Raw genomic sequence first — 24,959 nt, 5'->3', positions numbered from 1 at the left:
CCTATCTCTAGTTACAGATTTCCTGTAACTTGGCCAAATAAATTTATTTTTAAAGTACGTTTGAGTTGGGATTCCTGTTACCTATTCTGATGGAATACCTTTCCTTTCCACGGCTGCCTCCCTGTGAGGTCATTTGGCTTGCTGAGACTTGGCCCATCATGCCAAGGACAGCTGCCTGCTGATAGACGCAGAATTTCTATCATATTATCACCATTCTTCAACTCTACCATCTCTCCTTCTCTTGAATCACTTGCCCACCATCATCTCAGTCTTTCAATATTACTTTTGATTAAATGAAAACCATAAACTTTAACCAGAATGGGGGTTTAAATGTCTTACATGTGCCGTCATCACTACTGAAGAAACAGCTCAGACCACTGATGTGTATTCTGAAAGGTGGCCAGGCAGAAAGCTGTCTCTGATAAAACCCCTTCTGGAACAGACTCCTCGCCCAGGGGAGAGGGACCTGCCCTAACACGAAGCACTCAGTTACGGCCCCTCTCTTGTGCAGCCCCTTGTTCTTTCCTTCTACATTACTTATGAACAGCTTATAAGTACCAGGCACTGTACCGGGGCGGGGTGGCGGGGGGCGATTTGGCACAGGGGATGATATACAATAGCGAATACGACAGACTGGTCCTTGGCCTTACCAGGCTTGCTGTTCAGTGGGAGGGAGAAGCCAGAAAACAAGCAACTACTCCCAGGCAGGGGAAGGCCAGGTTACCATGGTAACTTAATTGAGGAGACTCATAACCCAGGCTTGAGGGCAGGGCAGGGAGGAGAGATGGGGAATGCTCCCTGGAGACAGTCTGAGCTGAGATCTGACAGATGAGAAGTCCACACACAGTGGGATGCTGGGAAGGAGGGTTCTGAGCAGTACTGCGAAGTCTCCAAAGTGGGAGAGCGTAAGGTACATTCCAGAAATTAAATGTTCAGCATATTGTGAGTCTTCTCCCATTTGTTTTTTCCCACGATGAAGGGCTAATGCTTTGTTCCCTAACAAAAGCTTGTAACATCATGGTCTGAGAATCACAGAATTACAGTTGATCTTTGAACAACATGGGTTTGGACTATGTGGTTCCACTTATGTGCAGATTTTCCTCAATAAATACCTGTACTGTTTTCTGTCAGTGGCTGGGAGTGCGCGGATGCAGAGGGCCCACTGAATACACTGATCTGCACCATTTTATAGAGCGGACCTGAACAGCCTCAAGTTTTAGTATCTGTGGGAGTCCTGGAACCACTCCCCTACCGCTGTGGATTCTGAGGGACAACTTAAGTTTCGAGGACATCTAAAGTTATACTAGGATTTTTGACCGCATATGGGTCAGCGCCCCTAACCCCGGCATTGTTCAAGAATCAGCTATAAATGTTAATTTACGATGAAAAAAATAAATAAAACCCATCAAAATATTCTTATGTCTAGAAAAGAGAAAGAGTAAGGGAACTAACAGCTAGCTTTCTAAATAGCATTGTCCAATAGAACTTTCTGCAATGGAAAAACCTTCCATATCTGTACCATTCGGTACGGTAACCCATAGCCACATGTAGCTATCTGAACATTTGAAGTGTGGTTAGTGTAACTGAGGAACTGAATGTTTAATCTTAATTTAAATAATTTAAATTTAAATTTAATTTAGCCCCATGCAGCTAGTGGCTATCATATTAAACAGCACAGTAACCTTTCCTTGAGTTTTTGGGAATACAATGAAGCCCAAATCATGACAAACATGAAATTATCACTCATGTGGAAAAGAAGCAGTGGTATTTTAGAACTGAATACAAATGGTTTATGACCCCTCAACACATGCATTTCCCTCTCCCCTTCTAACACTATTTCTCTTCCTTTGCTAATTTTATGAAAATAAAAGAAATGAATGGCTACGCAGTGAGGAAAAAGAATGATGTTGCACACACAATATCTACGATCTCACAGAGGGAGTGCTGGAACAGGCGCCAGACAGAAACACATTCTGTATGATTCCATTCACGTGAAGTTACAGACAGCAAAATGAATCTGTGATGACAAAGCTCAGAACACTGGCCACCTGTGGTGGATACTGACTGGGAAGGGGTAAGAAGGAACCTTCTGGAGAGCTAGAAAAATTCTAAATTTTGATCTGGGTGGTTACACAGTTGTATCCATATGGATGCCTAAGATTTATTCACTTTTTTCTAAGTTCTACTGAAAAGGAACATAAACCAAAAATAATCCTGGAAAAAACTCCTCCAATCAAAACACTTTACTGTGAAGATACTCATTTAAATTTGCATTAAAAGTTGCCTTTTTTAAAAGCCAAAAAGATGTTTATTATTTCCTCTCATAGGATTCACTAAACCTGACTAAAATACTCTTGACACGAAACAGCTGTCTGAAATTTTATTTCTACTTCTTCCTTCTCCTACTTCTATCCTGGATGGATTTTCCAGGCATGTTGATTAGTTTGCTTTTAAAATTCCCATTTCCCAGTTGCTTTCAGTCTGCGGCCTCCTTGTAACTTAATCATCCATCTCACCTACCTAACGGAGCGGCAAGGATTTTTTTGGTGGGAGAATCCTGCAAGGGATTTGACTCCAGGCATCTTTCAAAAGAAGCTAATGAAAAATTTGCCTCCTAAATCTAACCTAGCCGTGTGCTGCTCAGACAGGAGCCCCAGGGGCACTGCCGTGAACAAATAAGCTGAAGTTTAAACTTAAAGTTTTAATGACTTTATTTGTTGAGAACGTATGCCCCTGTCTTATGTCATGTTTCACGATCAAGTTGAACTTCATATTACTTCTTTCACTGGGAAAAGAAACAAGTTTCTTAGGGATATTTCCAGAAAAGCATGTCAATAGTAAAATACTTATCTATATTATTTGATATCATAATTCATATCATTCAGCAGAGCAGTAAAAAAATTTAATACAAATCATAACTTTTCCACACATTTCAACCTGGGTTTAAAATACATGTCTTTCTTCCTCCCTCTCCTCCTCTCTCGTACTCAAGTAGCATCTATATTATCTAGAATGCCTGGAGAATTGAGTGTTCCGATTAATTATATTTTCTGGTACACGGCCAACCATTTAGGACAGGCAAACTATAATCAACGTATCTTAGGCAAGGATCCTACTTCTTAGAATGGTAATTTGTGGTTGCTTTGGGAGTGTTATTTTAGGACTGACACAATCCTATTGGACTCAAATTAATGGTCCTTGTAGAAAAATATCACTTTACTGACCATAGTTACTTAATCGTATAATGAGACTCAACCACAATGTCAATGTATTTTATAAGAGGTTTCATTTGTTTCTTCATTCAAGTAATATTTATTGGGCTCCTACCATATGTCAAACTCTATGGTCTCTATTGACTTTAAATAGCAGAATGACCCTGAAAAGAGAAAAAAAAAATCTTTTAATTTCACGCATTTTTTTAAAGGCCCAGCAGTGCTTCAAAATTGATGAGTACTGTATATATGATTTTTTAGAGAACAGTTTCTACTGATCTCTGAAGGCAACAGTGAATGAGAATAAAAAGTCTTCTGATATCAAATCTTCCATTCACTTTATTTACAAGAGCCCCCTTTAAACTCACAGAACCTACTTACTCTGAATACATACATTCGTAACAAGGGTGGTCATTGGTTTCCTAGCCCATACAAAAATCATCCAAAATTCTGTCATTCTAAAATAAAACCCCAGACTAACTTAGATTGGAAACTACATAACATATTGAAGAAAGATTTTTTTGCCTGATAATAGTAAAAAAAAAACCCAAAAAACCAAAAAAACAACACACACACACACATTTTTTTAAAGGTAGGACAACTTTCAAAACTTTATATAGCTGGAAAAGCCACCTATGCAGAACATCCAAAGGGTATAGAAGGGTTTTTTGGAATCTGAAGATATGGTTTGAGCTCAGGCTCAGTCTTGGAGTTGTCTTTGAGAAGTTACCAAACCTGTCAGATTCCAGTTTCCTCATTTTTAAGACAGGGATGAATCTTCCCACCTTACAGAGGTAGAGCCGGCAGCGGGCAAGACATGTTTGTGAAGGCATACAACACAGTGCATGGCACAAAGGACAAAGGGAGTTGCTTTCCTTCTGCAAGTGAAATTTGACAAACCAGTAAACCAGATATAAAACAGAAGAGACTTTTACGGATCTAGTGAGCAGTTCAGACAACTTTTAAAGTAGTTGAGGAGGTAAGATCCATGGGTGAGAAAGACAGCGTTTTACACTGACGAAGTATTACATTGTGGAGTACAGACAAAAAGAAAACAGGACAGAGTATAACAAGATGTTAGTTATGTGTTTTGAACAAAGTGCATAAAAGGAAGTAGAGAATGAAATCGTCATAGCAGGTTCAGAATATGAAATGGCACTTGAGCTGTACTGATTTATCAGATCAAAATCTTAATCTCGCAGCTTAAAAAAACACAAATCAAAAATAGGAGTCGTCGGTCTATGGCCATGCCAGCCTGAACGTGCCTGATCTTGTCTGATCTCAGAAGCTAAGCAGGGTCAAGCCTGGTTAGTACTTGGATGGGAGACCACCTAGGAAGACCAGGAGCTGTTTAAAAAAATAAATAGGAGTCTTCAAAATTGTTTCAAAATGACTAGCAACTGTGTTAATCTGCAATTATTTGCTAACCTGAAATAGCAAAATGTTATTCTTCTTATTACTGTTTATTTCAATGCACCATCTCTGCCAGATATGGAGTGAGGGCTCGCAACATGCCTTTTTTTTTTTCCATAATGAAATATGTATCTGAGAAGCTCCCTTATTAGCTTCTCAAGCTGGGGGCCATGAAAAGAATGACTATTTGCCAAAATTTCTCGCTTTTTTCCCTGTGAAACTTGAAAAAGATAAACTTGAAAAAAGAACATTTTGATAGAATTTTGCTGTTTTTCATAGCTAGATTAATTTTTAAATTCGATTTCTTGGATATTTTTAAATGTACATAAAACATCACAAAGTATTTTTAAATACACACTCTCAACTATATATGTTACTAACTTTTAAGATATTAAAACAGTGAAAGTAGCTCTGTAACAGTTCTATAGGGAAAGGCCGTTTTTGCAAAAGTATGAGTATGCACAATAAAAAATTCTGGAATTAAATGCACCAAAATATTAATAGGGCCAGGATTGGGTGATGATGTTACAGGTAAAGTTTAGTTTTGTTTTTATTCTTCTGTGCTGAATATTACTTTTGAAATTCAAACATTTTAAAAAGGAAAAACTTATTACCCCATTAAATCAATTAGCATATACCTGGCATGCTTCTATATTTTACTTTCATAATCAGGATTTTTGGGAAATTTTTAAATGAAGGATTGAATGAAGAAATACAGAAATGGAACTGAACTTAGGGACAATGCTTCTCTCCCCTTTTCTTGCCAGGGAGAAAATGTGTGGAACAGAAAATTATGTGGGCCTCAGGGAATAGCAAGCTCATATTTAGCGGGCACAGAAGTCTATTCAGTTCGATACTGAAAGAAAGGGGCAGGGGCCTATGGTTTCTACACTGTTAGGATGGAGTCATCTGTCTCCTTCTCCAAGTCCCTTCCATTCTCAGATCTAAAATACAACAAGAGCAAGATGATAAAAGCTGTACATGCACCCCTCCTCTGTTTCCAGAAGCCAGTGTTCTGCACGCACTCTCTTGGAAGGAAGACGCACACAGCAGCGAAGGTTGGCAATGAAGCAGCATCTACGGTTCTTAGAGGGCCTTCCAGTTTGAAACCAGAAACCTCTGCACAATGTTAAGTATTATCACCATTTCACAGAGAAGGAAGTTGACTCTGAGGTCAAGTGGCTCAGCCTATAATTATCTAGTAATGAATTTACTGTGATAGTTACACACTAGCCATTGCGTACCAGGATAAGGTTACCACTCTCTATTACTAGGCTATTCATGCTCTAGCTTTCATGAGAGAAGGGAGAGATTTGCCTTGATCCATCTACATTCTTCCACTTCTGAGATGAACTCAACTGGCTGGTGGGTTAGAAGGATGGTCAGCGGTCACGCAGAAGGCAGAAGCCAGCTGGCTCAGGACTCTTCCCCCCACCACCGACTCTTTATTTCTCCACCACAGAGAAGTGGTATTTTATTTACTCCTCTAACTGCTAGTCCTAGATGTTAACTACAGGACACATCTGCCTCTAAATAGACAATAAACTTGACTTATTGACTTCTTGGATGTGGTCATAAAAATTCCTTGTCTAGCAGTGTCAACAGCTAAATTCCTTCTAGCCTTAATTGAGCCCCTGGGAACCTCCTCTTAGAATATTTAGACGCCTATCAGCTTGACCCTTTTGTATAAAAAATAAAAAAAATTGAAATAAACAGGTTTGTAAATATACTAGCTGACTCTACATGGTAGCTATGTTCAAAAAGTTCATTTGCTCTCTTGTTCATTCATTTAAAAAATATTGGCTGGCTACTGTATTTGGTGCTGGGCTGGGCACTGCGGAAGTAAACTATTCAGGGAGTTGAGTCTAATTTGAGAATTAGCCATACACACAGGGAATTCCTGATGACAAGAGATCTCCATGTAACTTAAAAAAATTTTAATCCATTATGCTTTAAATGCTCTCAAAACGACTTCTTTACAGTCTTAAATGAATCACTCTGGGGACAAACAACACTTTGGTACAGCCAGGACGGCACCATTCTTGGTTTTATGGATCCAGAGCATGTTATTTTTAAGTAAGACATACCTATATTTGGGAATTCCACATTACAAGGATCATACTCCTAACTCTGACCCAATTACCTTTTAAAGAGGAAACTAGTTGCAGTGCTTCTCACGGTGCTGACATCGATCGAGGTTTCTAAATTCAGAAATGTTTTCCCAAGGATGTGAGAAAGAAGAGATCCAAGTTTTAGCCTGGGCCATGTCACTGATGAGTTAGTTATGTGGCCCTGGCAAATTACTTCATCTCTCACTTCAAGTTTTCCCACTTATAATACATGCAGTTAAATCAGTTGGCCTATAATGCTTTTATAGTTCTGATTTTTTTACAATTTTGTCATTTTAAAAAGTGTAAACCTTAAGAGATTCAAATGTATTAAGAAAGCTAGCATTTTAGAATGTTCAAATTGGAATTTTAAATTCCTTTGAAAGGAGAACTTGGTCATGAAATGAAAGGCATTCCAAGAGTATGAGTGCAAGAAAAAGAAAAAAAAGCCAACACAGAGATTTCTTAACAATCATAGCATTTTCTCTGGCTGATTATAGGAAGATTAAATTTTAATCACTACTGCTTTTTATTAGCCTTCACTGACAAGAGGAAATGGCCAATAAAATATGGTGCCTAATGAGCCGAATGCCCTCTTCAGAGAGATTCTTTACTTAGTACCATTTTATTGGAAGATTGTTTATTTATTTATATCTTGTATTGTTCTAAAATACTAGAGAGGTCCACAAGCAGCTCACTTCAGATTCCCTTACAAAAGAGAAGAAAAAACTGTTTTAGTGATACAAAACGGATGATTTTTAAGAAACTAAGAATCTCCTGTAAGCAGAATCAGTGTCATCTTTTCAAAAAGACATTGAGAAACGACCAATTAGGCCAACTGAGGGAAGGAGTCCCAGTGTTTACATACCACCACCAGTGGGTGGTGCGTCGTGTTGAGAGGCATGCCAGAGGTCTAGTGGTTGCCAAAAATGCCTCTCCTCGATGAAATCTGGTGTTTGGTGGGATATTTACCCTCACAGATGCAGACTGGTTTTCTTCTGGCTGTTTGGGTCATCCTGGTTCTTAGTTACATTATTCCCATTTGAATTATATTATTACCATTTGAACTGGTGTTAAATAAAAGTGGAGTGAGATGAATCAATGGGCTACTTTGGCTCTGCTCCTTGTGACATGGCCAAAGCCGGGTCTGTCAGCAGTCAACTGTGGCCAGTGACCCTGGGAGGCCCAACAGTGCCTACAGCTGAATTGCTGGCTCTGGTATGAGCACAGTAGACTTGTTTCTCAAGATATTTTAGAGAGGGCATTGATTGATGAAACTTCCTGCTTAGGACCAGATGGGGGAGAAGTTGCATTGAAAGCACAGATTAGGAAGAAGGCGAATGAATGAGCAGTAAAGACAGCAGCAAGGCAATCGTCCTCTTTGATATTTTATTGCAATGAGCTATTCTTCACAAATTTCACACTGTAAAGGAGACATCTGTGTTCTTGGAGAAGTCCCTTAAAATAAATACCAACAAGTGAAAAAACCAACTAACTTTTTAAAGATCAACCTGAGTGACGAGGAAAATGTGGTACAAAAATGGAAATGCATTAGAAAAAAAGTCATACCTGGAATTTACACTGTGCCTTATGCATACAAAGTAGTTATTTATGAGATCCCAGAATGCCAAAGACCTTATAAACAATCATAACTCATAACCTTTTTAAAAGGTCCAGAGAGAGAGGAGGGCAAGACCAATACTGTCTTTTGCAAAGAAGGAGAATTGAGGCAGGAATATTTAGATTAATTGCCTAAGGTCAAAAAAGTTAGTTGATTTAAAGTGAGAAGGAAAATATCCAGGATCTAAGCATACATTCTCCTGTCTCAAATGTGCTGTCTCAGTCTGCAGCAATCAGGGAGAGTCTGACCCACTAGACTTGGATCACTCTGAAAACCGGCCTTTCATTTGCCCGTGGCAGCAGACAGCATTGCACTGGAGCATTTCCGCTCCAGGAAGCAAAATGTGCAGCAGAAAGTCTTTGGTATTCTTAAAAGCCCCAGCTTAATTTTATTAGATGGTTATTTAACCACAAGACACGGTATATAATGCCATGACAATGGTGGGGGAGGCAGGATGAGGTGGGTAACAAAATTTTGTCTAAGGATAAAAGCAGTCGCTGTTAGAGAAACAGGAAATGGACAGAAAACAGCCCAAGAAAAGAGGCCAAGAAGAAATGAGAAGATGAAAAGGAACGGAAGTGGGGCAGGAAGTGAGAAGAGGCCAGTGATGTGGGAGGGAGACAGGAAGAAAAATTGATAGAAAGGAAAACACAAGAGAGACAAAAAGAGAGACAGGGAGAAAAGTGTGTGGGGTGGATCTGACTAGTTTTACTCCTTACTTTCCAACCACCTGCCTACTTATCTACTCAGGAGATCTGTTTCAAATGCCTGTTGTCTTGCCCGTAGCTCCTCTTCTTTTCCCATAGTAGGATCTTACTTGACCCCTCTAAGTTGGTAGCTGTGAGGGAGGTTTGGAGGAGGGTTTAAAGGGTTCTCCAGATCTCGCAATTTGCTACAATCTTCGTAACAACAAATCCAAATGATTCCCTCTATGTAATGCTTCCTTCTGAAGATCGCAGGGCTGAAACCTAATTTTTAGAGAACCATGTAGATCCTTGACCCGGATGGAAAGTTTGCCAATAAATGAGCTCACAGATAAATGGTTCTAGCCTGTAGAATGGAAGATCATAGGCATCAATTGAAAGCCTACAGATACAATCACAATGAAATCAGGAGGTAAGCAATACTCAGTTATTTTTCCTATCAGCCCCCCACAGTACTTAATAAAATACTTTTTAAATTTTTGCACACAGTAGAAAATGAATAAACAGTACTGATGGTGACAAAGCAAGTCTATAAGGCTCTATAATTGAGTGCTCTGATCTCTTTCCAGTAAATGATCTCAGTGATTTTTCCCTTAGGGCAGTGGCCCTCAAATGTCATTTGATTTGTTACCGACCCATCCCACCCGTAAAATAAAGAAAAATCAAAGCCCACAATCCCATGGCATTAATAGGCACAAATGTCAATTAAGGAAAAATTAAACTCTAGTGAAGTGAAAGGGATTTTGTGGAAATAAAGTAAACGCCTAATACTTTCCAAGACAGAAGCCTGACACTGTCATACTGCACAGTAAAAACACCCATGCTGTGAGGAACTAAGCAGTGCCAGGCTCGCTGAGGAGCCTCTGGGGTTTGCAGTCCACACCCTGAGAAGCTGGGCATTAGGAGTGTTGGTATTGCTGAGGTTTTAAAAACTGACAAGGCGGCAGCCAACCAGCCCTCTGGGGCTGACTCGATCCCTGCAGCTCTGAGGGAGAGATTGGGGCAGGTGGGGAGGGGCTGGTCAGCACGAGAGGGACAAACTCCACCAAGCCCCAATCCAGAACGAAGTGTTTTCACAAATGAAGTGTACTCAGAACCACCCTTGGAAATCAATCAGACTGCAGGCTCTGTGAGGACGGGAACTGTGTTTTGTTCACTGTAGCCCCAGTCTCTGGCACAGAGCCTGGCATTTAGTAGGCACTAATAAACACTGTCATATTATTTAATCAAATTCCAGAAGAGAATGGAAAAGGTGGGTGCACCACAGCCCTGTCTTTCACCTTCCTTCACACAGACTTCCTTCCCTTCTCTCCAATAACCATATAAGGCATTAGATTCACTTTACTGTAGGGAACAGGAGCAGAAGGGGAAACCAAAAACTAACCTGGGGCTGAAACAGGCAGAGAGTACTTCATGTAACGTAATATAGCAATATTAGCTGCACATTATTTAAACACTTGACTATGAGAAATGTTACGAATCACTTAGGTGGATGTTTATTCTGTAATAAAGGTAATAACGTTTTTAAATGAAATAAAATATTTTATGGTATAATCTTCTAAACTGACAGCTACTCTTTATTAATTCTATTTGGAAAAATATTACTAACACATTAGCACTGTTATACAGAGGCAGGCTAGAATCACGAGCTCCAGAGCCATAGTGCTGGCCTTCGATCATAGTGCTACCACGTGCTTGCTGTGTGACTTAACTGCTCTGTGCCTCAGTTTCTCCATCTTTAAGAGGATGATAATGCCTTTTATGATTATTGTGAAAAATCAGTAATTCATGTTAAAAAAAAAAGTAGAAAGTTATAAAAAGCATTTATCTAGTGCCTGCAATAGAAAAAAACTAAAAAGAAGGAAACTATTATTTTTAATTTTTAATGATGGTTTTAAAGATTTTACAAATGATAATTATTTTAAAGATTTTAATGATTATTTTTAATGGATACTTACAAAATACCAGTCTATACAAATGTCGCTTATACAACCATTCTTATTCTTTATTTTCCATTTTTCATTGGTTCTGAACTTGCTGTGAAATCCCAGCTTATCTTATACCACATAGCGGGCAGAATGATACAAACAAGTTTGCCCCTCCAATCCACGGGTTTTGCATCCACGAATTCAACCAACTGTGGACTGGAAACTGTATTTTCAATCCATGGTTGGGAATTCGCAGATGCTGAGGGCCGATTATATGCATTGTTCTATGTCATTTTACATTAGGAACTTGAGCATCCACAGATTTGGGTAACCACACAGGTCCTCTGAGGAACAACTGTACCCAGAAACTAAAACTTTACAAGTATTACCTGATATACATAATGCGTATCAATGAACTTTTGATATTATTAACCACCGAGAATAATAAGCACTAAATTCATTTTTTCCTGCTTTTCCTTTATTATCAAGTCTGTTTAAGTACAACTTCTATCTCCATGAAGACAGTTAGTGAATTTGCCAGACTTTCACAGTTATGTTAAATCACACAAGTAGTATTTTTAAACACCTTCAGAAAGTCCTAACTCCAGTGATGGCCTTAGTCACTGCTTAGAGAATTCCCATGTGACTGCAAGTGCCCTCACAACATCCCTCTTTTCTGTAGTTCTTATGTGTGACAAATATGCAAAAGATGAGATTCTGGTACGCGAATGAGGCTAAAACTGTGGTCTCTAACCTTTTTGGCACCAGGGACCGGTGCTCCTATGAGAATCTAATGCCTGATGGTCTGAGGTGGAGCTGAGGCGGAGATGCTAGCGCAAGGGAGTGGCTGCAGATACAGACGAAGCTTCATTCTCCTATCCACTGCTCACTTTCTGCCATGCGTCCTGGTTCCTAATAGGCCATGGACCAGTACCGGTCCATGGCTCGGGGGTTGGGGACCCCTGTGCTAAAATATTAACTACTTTTTTCTAAGTCAGTCTAGTATTTTATGGAAAAGTGTTTTGTTGAAACAAAAAGACATTGTAAATTTTTACACCTGAAAAGGCACTGGCCTTCTAATAGAAATCCTAAACAAAAAGGTAATCAGATAAAGGTAATACCAATGGCACTTAACTTTCTGGTCTGTTTATCACCATTTGGAAAAGGTGACCAAAGTATTAATATTCACTCAACCATTTATATTAACTAAGACTCAAAATAAATTCCATCGCTGGAATTGTTTTACCTGCTAATAATGTACTTGATATCCTGTTTCATGTAGTTAGTATACGGAAATTAAAATCTTAAATTAAGTCGTGATTACCACTTCTTTCTCTAAAGCTATCTTCAGTTGCACTAATATAATTTAGCTAGATGGTAATAAAGAAGGTGATAGGAGGAGGTAAGAAATTAGCATACTTGAAATACAAAAATAATTGTGGAGAAGGACGGTGGTAAAAGTCTATATACTCCAAGCCAATTGCCATTTGTTACTCTTAATTTAAAAATCTGTAAGAAAGCATCAAAATCAATTCAATTCAGTTTTAATGAGACAGCTCTAGCAGGAGCCTATTCACTGTACCTATTCTAATTAGCATGAATATGTCCTCAATGTCAAATCTGACAATACACTTAACTAAATTAATGTTAATCCCGTTAAAACAGGATTATATTTGAGTTAACAGCTCTAAAACAGAATTTGCGTATTAACATTTTGATAATAACTAGCAAATTAACTCAGGGCTGGAAAAGAGCTTGTTCATGATTGTTTCCCCAAAAAAGGAAACTGAGGCTCAGGGAGACTCAAAGGCCTGCTCAGCGCCCACAGCTGAAAAGCACCTGGTGAGCATGGTTTCAACACATGCGTGTGCCCAGTGATTTTCTCTCTGCCATCTCCCCAGACAGACCTGGAATTCTGTGCAGCCTTGTAAAACTAAATGGAAGTCAGATGATATCCCACCCAAATTATTAATGACGAATAGTATTTGTTAAGACTCCACAATAGAAAACCTCAGGTACCCTTGTAGAGGTTATTAAGTACAATTTTTGCTTTTTAATTGCTACTTACGCTGAAATTACTACCTCTTCAAGATTTACATGAAGATAATTTGAAGATTTCATTTGAGGTAGATGTCAAAACACACGCTAGTTGACCTTCATTCACACATATTACCAAAGAGATATGAAGGGTATGGAATGAGGAAAATATGACAAATTGGAACTAAAAGACACCCAAACTAAAATAGCTGCTAAAAAATGGTGCTCGCCAATTCCATAGTTTGGTTCTATAATGTTTACTATGTCCTAAATAAGAAGTTGTAAAATGATCAACTTTCAACTTATACCTATAAATGTTTACTTCAGCCTGGCTGGCACTAGAAATACTGAGGTGGGGAAGAACAGTCCCTGCTTTGAACTGGATGACACTAGAACATCCATGTTGGACTGGCGTCTCCTCTGTTTTAATCTCCTAAAGGCTAGAAGCCTGAAGAGCTGGGTTCGAGTGCTCCTGTACATGCCAGGTACCTGAAGTCACTACACCTCATCCTGTCAAAGAATGAGAAAGGAAGACCTCCTCCAGGGGATGCTTACATGTGTTCATGTGGAATCTTTTCTTTTCAGGAAAAGCTTATAACTTAGTAGCAGATGAAAAGCATAAAAAGGCATGCTGCTGAGGGAGGAGGTTAGGGAGCAGGAGAGGACTACCGCCCTCTGCCAGGCCCTCCTCTCTCGGGAAGAGGGTGGACTGTCCAGGTCTCTGAAGGGTGAAGAGCTCCGGCCTAGATTTTCACAGAGGGGCTCCAGCTCTGACAGCCACTGAGTCCACTAATAACAGTAATGACAAGTAGCATTATGAAGGCTCTCATTGTGTGCTGAGCACTAACTATACTCAACACTTGACATGCATGATCTCATTTAGTCTTTATGATGACCTTGTGACATTTCACTAAAAATGCCATTACAGGCGTATTCCAATATTATGAAGCTCTAATCTTAGCAAACATTCAACTTTCTTCAATTAAGCCCATTTTCCAGATAGTAGTAATCAAAGACAAAAAAAAAATGCCCTAAAAAACTGCCTCTTTTAAACATGCGGAAAATATATTTGCTTCACAAGGCTGATCTGAGAAATTAATGAGGGTATTAGGTATCTAATATAGGACCACAGGCATAGTGAGGAAATAATATATATTTTAAATAATCTATCAAAATTATGCTCCATCTAGCTATAGAATTCTATTCTGGGTTTTTCTTACTAAAAACTTTACGAGATTCCTGTGGATTAATTAATGGTTCACTTTAAAAGCAGACAGAGGCAAAAAAAAAAAAAAAAAAAGGCAAAGAATATATATGTATAAAAAATTACCATTTCATTTATGTGACATGCCAGAAAAGGTACAACCACAACTCATCTACAGTGGCAGGAGGAAGCCCGGTGATCGTCTAGGGGCTGGGACACAGAGGGAGGAGCTGACTGGAGAGGGACAGGAGAAAACTTTTAGGATGGAACTGACCTATATCTTGATTGGAGTGATGGTTACATAGGTATATACATTTGTCAAAATTCACTGAACTATACACTTAAAATGGATGCATTTTTTTGCATAAAGGTGATTGAAAAAAAGTTCTAAGGAAAAAAAAAAAGCAAGCACAAAATTTCCCAATTGGATGTTTAACCAAATCTCTTGTCTCTTGCATTCTCTTATTGGGATTGACCTACTACATTGCTATGTGGGTTGAACTGTGTCCCCCAAATATTCATATGTTAAAGTCCTAACCCCCAGTACTTCAGAATGCGGCCTTATTTGGAAATAGGGTCCTTGCAGATGTGATTAAGATGAGGTCATACTGGAGTAGGGTGGGCCCTATTCAGATATGACTGGTTTCCCCTTAGAAAGAGGGGAAACTTGGACACAGACAGGCACACAGGGAGAACGACACATGAATGTGAAGGCAGAGATCAGGGTGATGTGACTACAAGCCAAAGAATGCCAAAGATTGCCAGCAAACCACCAGAAGCTAGAAGAGAGGCCTGGAATAGATTCACCCTCACAGCTCTCAGAAGGAACCAACGCTGCCGACACCTTGACTTCTGTCCTCTGTAGCTGTGAAACAATAAATGTCTGTGGTTTAAGCTGTTTAAGACAGTGGTACTTGGTCTGTGGTATGTTGTTATGGCAACCCTGAGAAACTAATATAATAGGGTGCATTTTTTTTTCTGGTTACATTAGGATTGGACACTTTAACCAACTGTAATTTTCTCAAGTGTAATCAAATCTAGATGGCATCTATCCCAGAGACAAGAATCCACCAGACTCTGCTGAACAGCAAACCTGCTTGGAGCCCATGAATAATAAAGGTTAGATTTTCTGAGCATTTACTATACACCAGGGACTGTGGCAAGTGCTTTACTTGAGTCAACTCATTTAATCTCTGCAATAACCATAGAGTAAGATTAATATAAAACCATTTCCAGATAAACTGAGGCTGACAGAAGTTAAGTAAGTTGGCCAAGTCACAAAGCCAGTAAGAAGATGAGCCCTACAGTAGATTTCAAGAATCTCCCATGGCGTCCGTATGCTGCTCCATGAATTCTAAGGTATTGGTGGCTGACAGCCATGTGGGTAACTTTTGTAGCTTCTAAATTATTAGAGATAAAATTATTAGAGTTAAAATTATTTTAAATAGTACCAATTAACTTTTATAAAGATACATTTTTTAAAGTTAGTAAAAATTATATTTTTCCTGGTGATGTTGCAGACTTGTGTTTTCCAAAATATTATAAGAAGTACTGATAGATATTACCAGATGGGGAAGATGGCAAGCTAATTTGGGAAACAGAATTAAACAGGTTTTTTTATACAGGGTTCCCAAGATGATGGCATTGTTCCCCAAACTTACCAGACCCAGGAACCTTATGTTTATAGATGCCTATTACTATAGGACCAGTGTTCCCCTCATTTACTTTGGGAAAAGTCAACTGTGCACAATGACTTATTTTCTCTTTGAACTTGCCATGGAAATTGACTATTACAAGACTCCATTTCTGCACCTATGAAATGTGCATAATAATCGATGCATACTATTTCAAAGGGTTGTTGCAAGAGAAATTAGATAATATACATGATATCAAAATCGAAAAAACTGTAAACCCATGGTAAGCCTTGTGTGGTTTTGTGAAAATTTTACTATTTAACAGTTTTTGAGTTTAGAAAAAGTGTTGGGGAGGCTCCCTTAACGAACTACTTACTCTTCTTTGCTCACATAAGAAAAGCTTCCTTGTCTACAGCCATGCCACCCTGAACGTGCCCCATCTCGTCTGATCTCGAAAGCTAAGCAGGGTCAGGCCTGGTTAGTACTTGGATGGGAACCCACCTAGGACTACTAGGTGCTGTAGGCTTTAAAAAATAACAATAAAGAAAAGAAAAGCTTCCAACAGATTGGAAAACACAATTTGTGGAATTAGGATTAAGGTTTAGGTGGTCGAGCTCTGGCTGGTGCCATCTGGGATCTGAGCGCCCTCACTAGAAAACCCAGCTAAGACACGTGTGGCTCCAAGCAGAGAATAGTCTGGACTCTGCAGTCCAGGAACACCTTGACCAAACACAACTGGAGGGCTTCAGGAATGGCACTGGACACAAAGGTCTGGGGTAGGGAGGTGTTAACTTGGGAGCGTCTCAACTGTTACCTCTGTGGCTTCTAATGCAAACGCCCTGAGGCCCCTTACTGCCTGGTCCCCCACCCCGGGTGTCCTGCTGCTGCCCTATTAGGAGATGCACCTAGGAGCCTGCTTTGAGGTGAACACTCACCCCAACAGCTGGATTAGGATGCTGGATCTCACCTGTGCAAACTGCCTGCTGTCCAGCAGTGGGGTCTGCTTGTCACTGAGGAAAATGCCCAGACCACGTCCACCCTTACTCATCCACATTTGCCTGCTGAGGGTGCCACGGTGAAGACACCCACAGGCTTCCCTCATTATTTTCAGGCTTTGATGAGAGAGGAAAAAAAGACACCAAAGATTCCCTTAGAGTATAAAAAACGAAAACATTCTAGGTTTTGTTGTATTTCTAAAACATTGTCTTTGCAGCTAGAATTAGCTCCATTTAACTGCACATATGATTTTTATTTTTCCCTTGGTAATCATTTGTATTATTTATGAGCCCTCAAGTTCACACATGCTCAGGAATCAATATCCCCATGACATGATTCCACCTTCTTCCTATGTCGTCCTAGCCTTTCCAAATGTTTGAGCAGCTGCCATACACACACACTTTTAAGAAAGCTCTACCTTTCAAAAATCGTATGGGATACATGTAATACATTTGAATATGCACGTTAAATATCTGAATCCATAAGAATTCCTAAGAAAATGTACAAGTGGTTGTCTCTAGGGAGGAAAATGGGGAGCTGGGAGTCAGAAGTAGGAAGTAAGATTATTTGTGTTAAATGTTAACATGTACTGTGTTAAATTATAAAATATTTTTATATTTTAAAAAAACCTACAGGTACAAAACCACATGTGCTCTTCTGGAGTTATTTGTTAGAGCAACAACTTTTATTCCTCCTCTAACAAAACGCCTTGATCTCACTGTTTATATGTACTGCCTGGATGAACTCCACCCAAAAGATCCTCTGGAAAGAATGCTGAATATCAAGAGATCATTTCTCCAAAAAAAATCTCTCCTAGAAAACCTGGCCAATCCCAGCCACCAGTCTCCAGAGCCTTCCTTTGATGAGTCTGGCAAAGAACATTATTATCCAAACACCAACTTTCACAATCTTGGCTTATTTCTCACGTGCAACTCTCTCTACCAGGAAGGGCTTTCCAGAAGGCCTTCCAGGTTAAGAGGAAGAGACTGCCAGCTAACCTTCACTGTGTGCTTCAGTGTGCCAGGCCTGGTGCTAAGGGTGGTGCAGATACCCTCCTCCTCCACCCCCACGAGGCAGGGCTGCTAGTATGGCTACCTCATAAGTCAACTGTGTTTAGATTATGTAACCTGCCTCAGGTCTCACACGAAAATGCAACGACACATGTGCTCTGGTCCACTTTGCAATCTGCTTATTTGCGGGCTGACTTCTGTAACACAATTGCTCTGTGTAAGCCAGTATTCGTAACTCCCCATCACCTCTAGTGATGTGCAACACACTATTCCACCTCATTCCCCTCCTTTTCATCCCACAGTTAGATTGAACTAACTTGGTATTTCCCAAAGACTTTCTAAAATTTTTGCATAAGCTGTTTGCTCTGTTTTGAATGTTCTTCCCAGGGCAGGTCCCTTTATGCCTCTGAGATTCCTTTCCCCAAGGCCCCATCTCAGCAGCCCCACTCTCCCATAACCACCTGTCATGTCCCCTCGTTTCCATTTTCTATAGAACACTTACTACTATATCATGTTTTCTCACTGTTACCTCTTTTTGTCCATCTCACACCTCCTAGAAAATAAGCTCCGAGAGGGCAGGGCCCTAGCTGGTTTGGTGGATCGCTGCTATTTCCAGAGCCTACACACACCTACTATAGCACCTATGGTAGGCGTTTATTAAACAGTAGTTGAGAGATGTGGAAATTATTTCGATATCTCTAAACCCTGTTCCTCAGGGCAGGGGCCTTCAGCTTATAGTCCTGAAGGAAAAGGGCCAGTCATTAACACTATTCTCTTCAGGATGGAAAACAATCACCCAAGGATGCATTAAACTGTGAGTTGAATGAGAGAAGAGACCAGCAAGGAAGCAGCCCTTCCTTGACATTTCTAGCACCCAGAGGAGGGAGAGAGCCTCTTACACACATGAGGAACCTCCTAGCCTCAGTTCATGACCTTCAGGACACCTGGGGGTTCCTTCCATGAGGCTGTGGTCTGGATGGGCATTCCCAAACAGTGGAGACACAGAGTTATTTCAGGGGTTATGCAAATGACTATTTTCTTGTTTCTAAATAGTTATAAGAAGTGTGTTTCAGTAAGTATTAGAAAACATAACCAGCACATCAAATCTGTGATTCCCTGGCTACTGTCTCAGGATGAGTCTAAAATAGGCAACAGAAAGCCACTAGGTACACACAAATACTGGCAAAATGAGAAAGAGCAAAAGTCATGACAGTGGTGCACAGTGACATTGGAGACATGACTCCTGTGTTGCTCCTGTCTCCTCCACGGCGTCCAGAGGGATGCTGGAGCAGAGCTGGGTGAAGACTCAGTAATAAGAACACTGTGTGGATAAAGGAGCTTAATGGGGGTGGAGAAAGGGGGCTGCCCTGAAGAACTGGTGTTTCGGTGCAGTTCGCCTTGCACATTTCCCGACAACTTTCGAACCTCAGAATTTATAGTTAACCAGTTTCTCCAAGCTTTAATGCAACATATTTTCTGCACGAAGTAGCAATGAGTAAATAGCAGAGCCCTAAACCCTAGTACTTTAACCCTTTCATCACCAACCTACCTTTTTCTTTGAACACTGTTGTCAGTACCTGTGAGAAGACACAGTGTTTTCTCTTTGGCCCTTTAGGAACAAAAATCTACTCTGCAATACACAGGAGAGGCCCATAACACATCCTCAGCTGGAGGCCAAAGTCAAGAGAGGGTTTCTCTGCTTTTTCCATCACCTAAAAGGTAGGGGGGAAAAAAGCTTCTGGTGAAATGTTCACTGCAAAGAGCTTTAAAAAACGTTAAAAAGTCATTATTCCAGGTCAGTGGTCAGTGACTGACTTTTTTGGGGTACAAAAGTACTCAAACCAAAACAAAGATTCTATTATTAAGGTTCTATCACGATCTTCAGAAAGGAGAGACTGAAAACTTTTGTTTACATAGAAGAGTATTACTACAAATAACAAAGAAATAGAAGGGAGAGATGAATAGAGGGAGCAGAGAGGAATATTAGGTTCGTGAAACTACTCTGAATGATTCTACAATGGTAGATACATATCACTGTACTTTTGCCAAAACTCATGGAATGTATACCACCAAGAATGAACCCTAATGTATACAACGGACTTTGGGTGCTAAGGAGGTGTCAGTGTAGGTTCATTCATTGTAACAATGTACCTCTATCATGGGAATGCAGATAGTAGGGAGAGGGTGTACCTATTTGGGGACAGGGGACATACGGGCACTCTCTAAATTTTCCACTCAAATTTGCTATGAACCTAAAAGTGCTCCAAAAAAAAAATAAAATTTATTGATTAAGAAAAAAAAATGAATTAAAAAAATTACATTTGTTGCAAGTCACAATAATTTTTTTTTCCAGAAAAGAACAGCATATAGAAACCTATCTTTTTCCCTTATGAGCATCTACCTCACTCAGGCCCAGTTCAGACGGAAGTCTAGAAATCCTCTCTCTGCACATATGCACAATGCTTAAAATCAGTTAAAGTGATTCTAACAAGAGCCTATCGGAATTCCAAGAAACTCAAGATCTAGCATGTTCGTGGCACAGAATGCAACTCATCCGTTCTCTCCCTGTTCTGAGAAACATTTTCTGACAGTGTTCCTATTTTATCTAGCTTTTCTTTCAATAAAATGGGCTGCTACCTTGAACTTGATTCTCTGCCTTGTCACTGACTCTTTCCAAATACAAAGAATGTTCACATTCTCCTTGTAAATGGGGAGGATTGAGATGAGGACCACCTTTTAACCTTTTAAATGGGAGGCAAGATCTCGTAGCACTAAAGATTCAGATTCTCCAGGGAGCAGGGTGGGCAGCAGTCGGAGGAGGGGACTCTCTGAAGATCCCGCCCCAGGGAGTTGAGGCTGCAGTGCCATCTAACCTGAGTCAGTCTTTATCTTCTGTGGTTTTAGAAAAGTAAATAAAGTATTAATAAAACAACCAAAGCCAGTCACTCCATCTGTCCTTGTCATCTATTGACTCCCTCCCACAAGCATGTAAACATGCCCAGGTCTCCCTCATCTTAAAAATACACAAAATCCCCCCCAGCCTCTTCTCTGTCCCCCACCTACCTCTGGCTCCTGCTCTCCTGCTCCCTCTCTGGGACACTCAAACCTGAAAGAAGCCCCCTCCTTTTCTGATGGCTATTCTCTTTCATCACCACTCACTGCTCCCTCAACTCACTCACCCTAGCATGACTTCTATGCACTGCCCATCACCCCCACAAAACTGCCTGGCAAAAATGACTTAAGGCTTCCCTGTAGAGAAGCCAGAGGACATACACCGAGGCCTCATCTGACCTGAAGTCTCGGCTACATTAACACAATCGACCACTCCCTTGGCTCCGGGTACACTGTACCACACGAGTCCCCTCCTTCCCCTCTGGCCCCTGCTGTGGCTCTATGCAAATTTCTTGGGAGGCCTATTCTCCCACTATGATTTCATTCTAAACAAAATAATCCACCCTGAGTAGCTTCGATTATCATCTACAAACTGGTGAAGCTCCGAATTCAACATCTCTAAGGCAGAACTCGCCACATCTCTCCAGTGCTCCTCCCACAGGGGCCCGTTTCAATAAGCAGCACCAGCATTTGCTTTGTCCACTGTCCGAACACCTTCCACCCCCGCAACACCAACATCCATGTCCTATGGATTCTACTCCCCAAACATCTCAGAACCATCTTCTACTTCTCTCACTACTACCAACTATAACTTCCACCTTTGCTCTAGTTCCTATGCGATCAACCCATGGTCCCCATCTCAACTGAAGAAAACTTATTTTAAAAAAAGCAAGTTGCATTCCGTCCTTCTCTGCTAAAAGTCTTCCAAAATTGTCTAGACTATAAGATGAGGTTTGAAACCTTTTAACATGGCCTAGACACCATAGGCCTTTATCAAATGCTTCCTTCAGCTTTCTCTATCACCACTTCCCCATCACTCTCTATGCACAAAAAGCCCACAGACTTCCTTTCTGCTCTGGAATATTCTGGAATGTTCCATGTTTTTTTCTGTCTCTGGGCTTTTTCACTCATGCACTTCCCTCTGTCTACCATATCTCTCAGATCATAATCCTTCCTTTCTCTGTTCTCTCTACACCTTCTGGAAGTGAAAACAGAATAAAAGACCAAAGGAGGATAAAAATCAAGAAGAATAGACCAGTTATTTAAAAGAAAATGTAACCCAAGGAGGTTATGCCTAAATCAGAACAGAATAAATTCCTAAATGGTATTAAACAACTGTGAGGGTACTGATTTTATTTTCCATAGCTATGAACAATCAAAAAGATGTCTGGTGTCCACCATCAAATCTTGTAAAAGTAAAATGGGATTAGTGACAATAGTCATTGGTATTTCTTAATATGGTATATATCCTAAAAGTAATAAATTGACATGAGTGAGAAGAGGCCAAATACCAACTATAAAAACACAAGGTAGACAGTTGGACAGACAGACACAGACTCCCATAAACCCAAGCTACAATACTGACTATCTAAAGTTGGAGTTCTTTCCCTATGAAATTCTCAACTGTGTACTGTCGACTCTATAATTTGAGCAAATATTATATATTGGATGATTCTGTAAAATCAAATGCATAACTTCATAAAAGGGTTTCTCTTAGTTGTTATGGGGTTCAAGGTTAAGCCAGGGAAAGCCAGGAGAAATGAGGGATATAGATAAAGGAGAAAGGAAAGAAAATCGGAGAAGGCTTGAGGTAGAGAATACTGGTCCAGCCATGAAGCACAGAAGAGGCTGAAGTCCAGGTTTGGTGATCTAAGGGCAAATCCATCTTAGTCCTGCCCTTCCTTCATCCATAGATGACACACCTTGACAACTAGGACCTCACCTCTACTAGGACAACACTGCTACCATCACCACATTTAATGAGGCTGGTGATTTATTTGGGTGTATGTGATTCCCTCTGTGTACTAAGAAATTGACAGAAGAGAACAAATTAAATTTGGAACAGACTCAGTAGAGAACTTGCCTCAGTCTTCAGGGGCACTGTCTTAATCTGACCCTTTAGAGCACAGCACAATGCCAGGCACACAGTAGGTGTGTGACAAATATTTAGGGAAAGATGTATTTTTTTCTTATGTGCTTTTGAGGAGCATTTTATTTCTAATGTTCAGAGCTAAAGAATTAATTTTCATTTTTTTCAAATGAGGGTAAAATATTTAGATCCTTCCCTGCTCAGGGCTAGGAGGGTAAAGATTATAAATTAACCCGAAGATGTTATTATAAAATATTTGTATTCATTTCTACAAATACTTTTGAGCACCTAAAATGTGTCAACTACTGTGCCAGGCACTGGGAACAGAACGGTGAGCAAAACAGGCAATGTCCCAGGAATAAGCCCACATGAAGGGTAGGATGAATGAAACTCATGAAAATGTTAACTCTCACTCTGAAAAAAATATTCGACTATTAGTTTTTGAAGGGCTACTCTGCATATAGCAAAAAGATAAAATTACCCTAAATCGATTACAGGTTAAAATACATTAAGCCAGACACATTACCTTATATATCATATTAAGTACTATAAAAATTACACTCACACACCACACACACACACACACACATCCTTAAAACATATCAATCACAACCAGAAATGGCAACAGACACTGTAAGTATACAGCAAGGTATGTTTAATTTTAAACGACCTGACACGATATCATATCAAGGACAGACAACGACTCTAAAACAGAATTTCTCTCAGTGTATTTAATTTACAAATAACTAATTTGTAAAAATTTGATTTGCAGACCTTTTTTGCCCAGATAGAATCATAGGTTCTTAGGGCAGAAAGGATTCTAAAGGTCACCAGACCAGGTATTCCAGTAATAGCTGTCTTACTGAGAAGGGCTTCTCGTAAATTGGTTTATGTGAGTTAGCCTGATTAACCATCCCTCAGTGAGGCTAGGATACAGTTTAGCACTATTTAGCCAGCAGCCATACTAGCTGATCCCTCATTCTCAAATGCTAATCCCAGGATTCTTTAGCATCACAAACAAGTACCGCTCTATGTTAATATTTTCTCTTGATTCCATCAATAATACCTTAGCTACTTTCTTTCGCAGGAGAGGAGAGAAAAGCGTGCATCTTCTGACCTAACTATTCAGCAAGGCTGTTTGGAGAAGTGTGTACCCAAGAGAAAAGAGACCTCAGTCCCTTAGCCACTCCTGCCCAGGATTAGAATCAACTGAATAGACTAGAACAATCTCATTGTAAAGGTTACACAAAACCTAGCAAGTGAGGGGAGGGGGCTTTGTTGACCAGGAAAGACATGCTGAGCCTATGAATCAGGATCAAGACTCTGGACCAGAGTCTGCTACTCAGTCCCTCTGGGCTTCCATTTCCTCACCCCCACTATCAAGTTGAGGTGGTCAGATATGTTATTCGCTCTGAGTTCTTAAGAAAGGAACTCTGTTAACACCCATTCTATACAGTTTACTTCTCCTTCCACTAATATTTTAATCAAGGTAACTGTAAGTGTGATGTGGTTCATGCAAAAATGAACACCTTTATCTGGAAGAGTGGGGAGACCAGTCACAGCTCAGTCTGCTCTGGGCTCACGCAAAGCCTCACCTGTGATCTTGTTAGCACAAGGTGTATGTTACCTGGTTCTTTATGGGTGGGACTCGAGTGTTGGGGAAGGAGATGGCACATGAGGAGGAGGGAGGAGCCACCCTGTCAGTTCGGTCTATATTAGTGCTAGTTTTGTTAGTTTTAATGTCTATCACTTCTGTTTGAATGTCAAATCCACGAGAAATGAGACATTCTTTACTGGGTCAACAGACGACTAACTAGCACATAGTAGGTGCTCAGTAAAGATTGGCTGAATGAATGGACAAGTGCGAGACGTGGGATATAGTCCGTCCCGGGTTTGCCATTCACCAACTGTACTTCCTGGGGCAGGCTACTGAATCTCGATAGCCAACAAGATTGTTATGAAGATTAGATGGAATTATTTACACTGAAGATTTACAGTTACATATTACACATTGCTAGGGCCCATGGCAAGCTACCCCAAAATATCCCACAGTGGCATACTGATTATTTTGAATTCAAGTTACTTGACCAAGTGGCCTATGCCAGAAGGGC

The 24,959-nt window shown here is 40.1% G+C and overlaps 1 protein-coding gene and 2 pseudogenes across 3 annotated transcripts in view; 2 read left to right on the top strand and 1 right to left on the bottom strand.

The window, feature by feature from the left end:
• The window catches only part of KCTD1 (potassium channel tetramerization domain containing 1), an 85,922-nt gene that overhangs the window by 45,416 nt on the left and 15,547 nt on the right, over positions 1–24,959 (bottom strand). The gene's annotated exons all lie outside the window — the stretch shown is intronic.
• On the top strand, positions 4,450–4,568 carry LOC120590945 (uncharacterized; annotated as a pseudogene).
• LOC120590612 (uncharacterized) lies at positions 16,269–16,387 on the top strand (annotated as a pseudogene).

This window comes from Pteropus medius, unplaced genomic scaffold, assembly GCF_902729225.1.
Source record: "Pteropus medius unplaced genomic scaffold, Ma_sr-lr_union100, whole genome shotgun sequence".
In the NCBI taxonomy this organism is placed as follows: domain Eukaryota; kingdom Metazoa; phylum Chordata; class Mammalia; order Chiroptera; family Pteropodidae; genus Pteropus; species Pteropus medius.
This window is presented reverse-complemented; position numbering and strand designations above follow the sequence as displayed.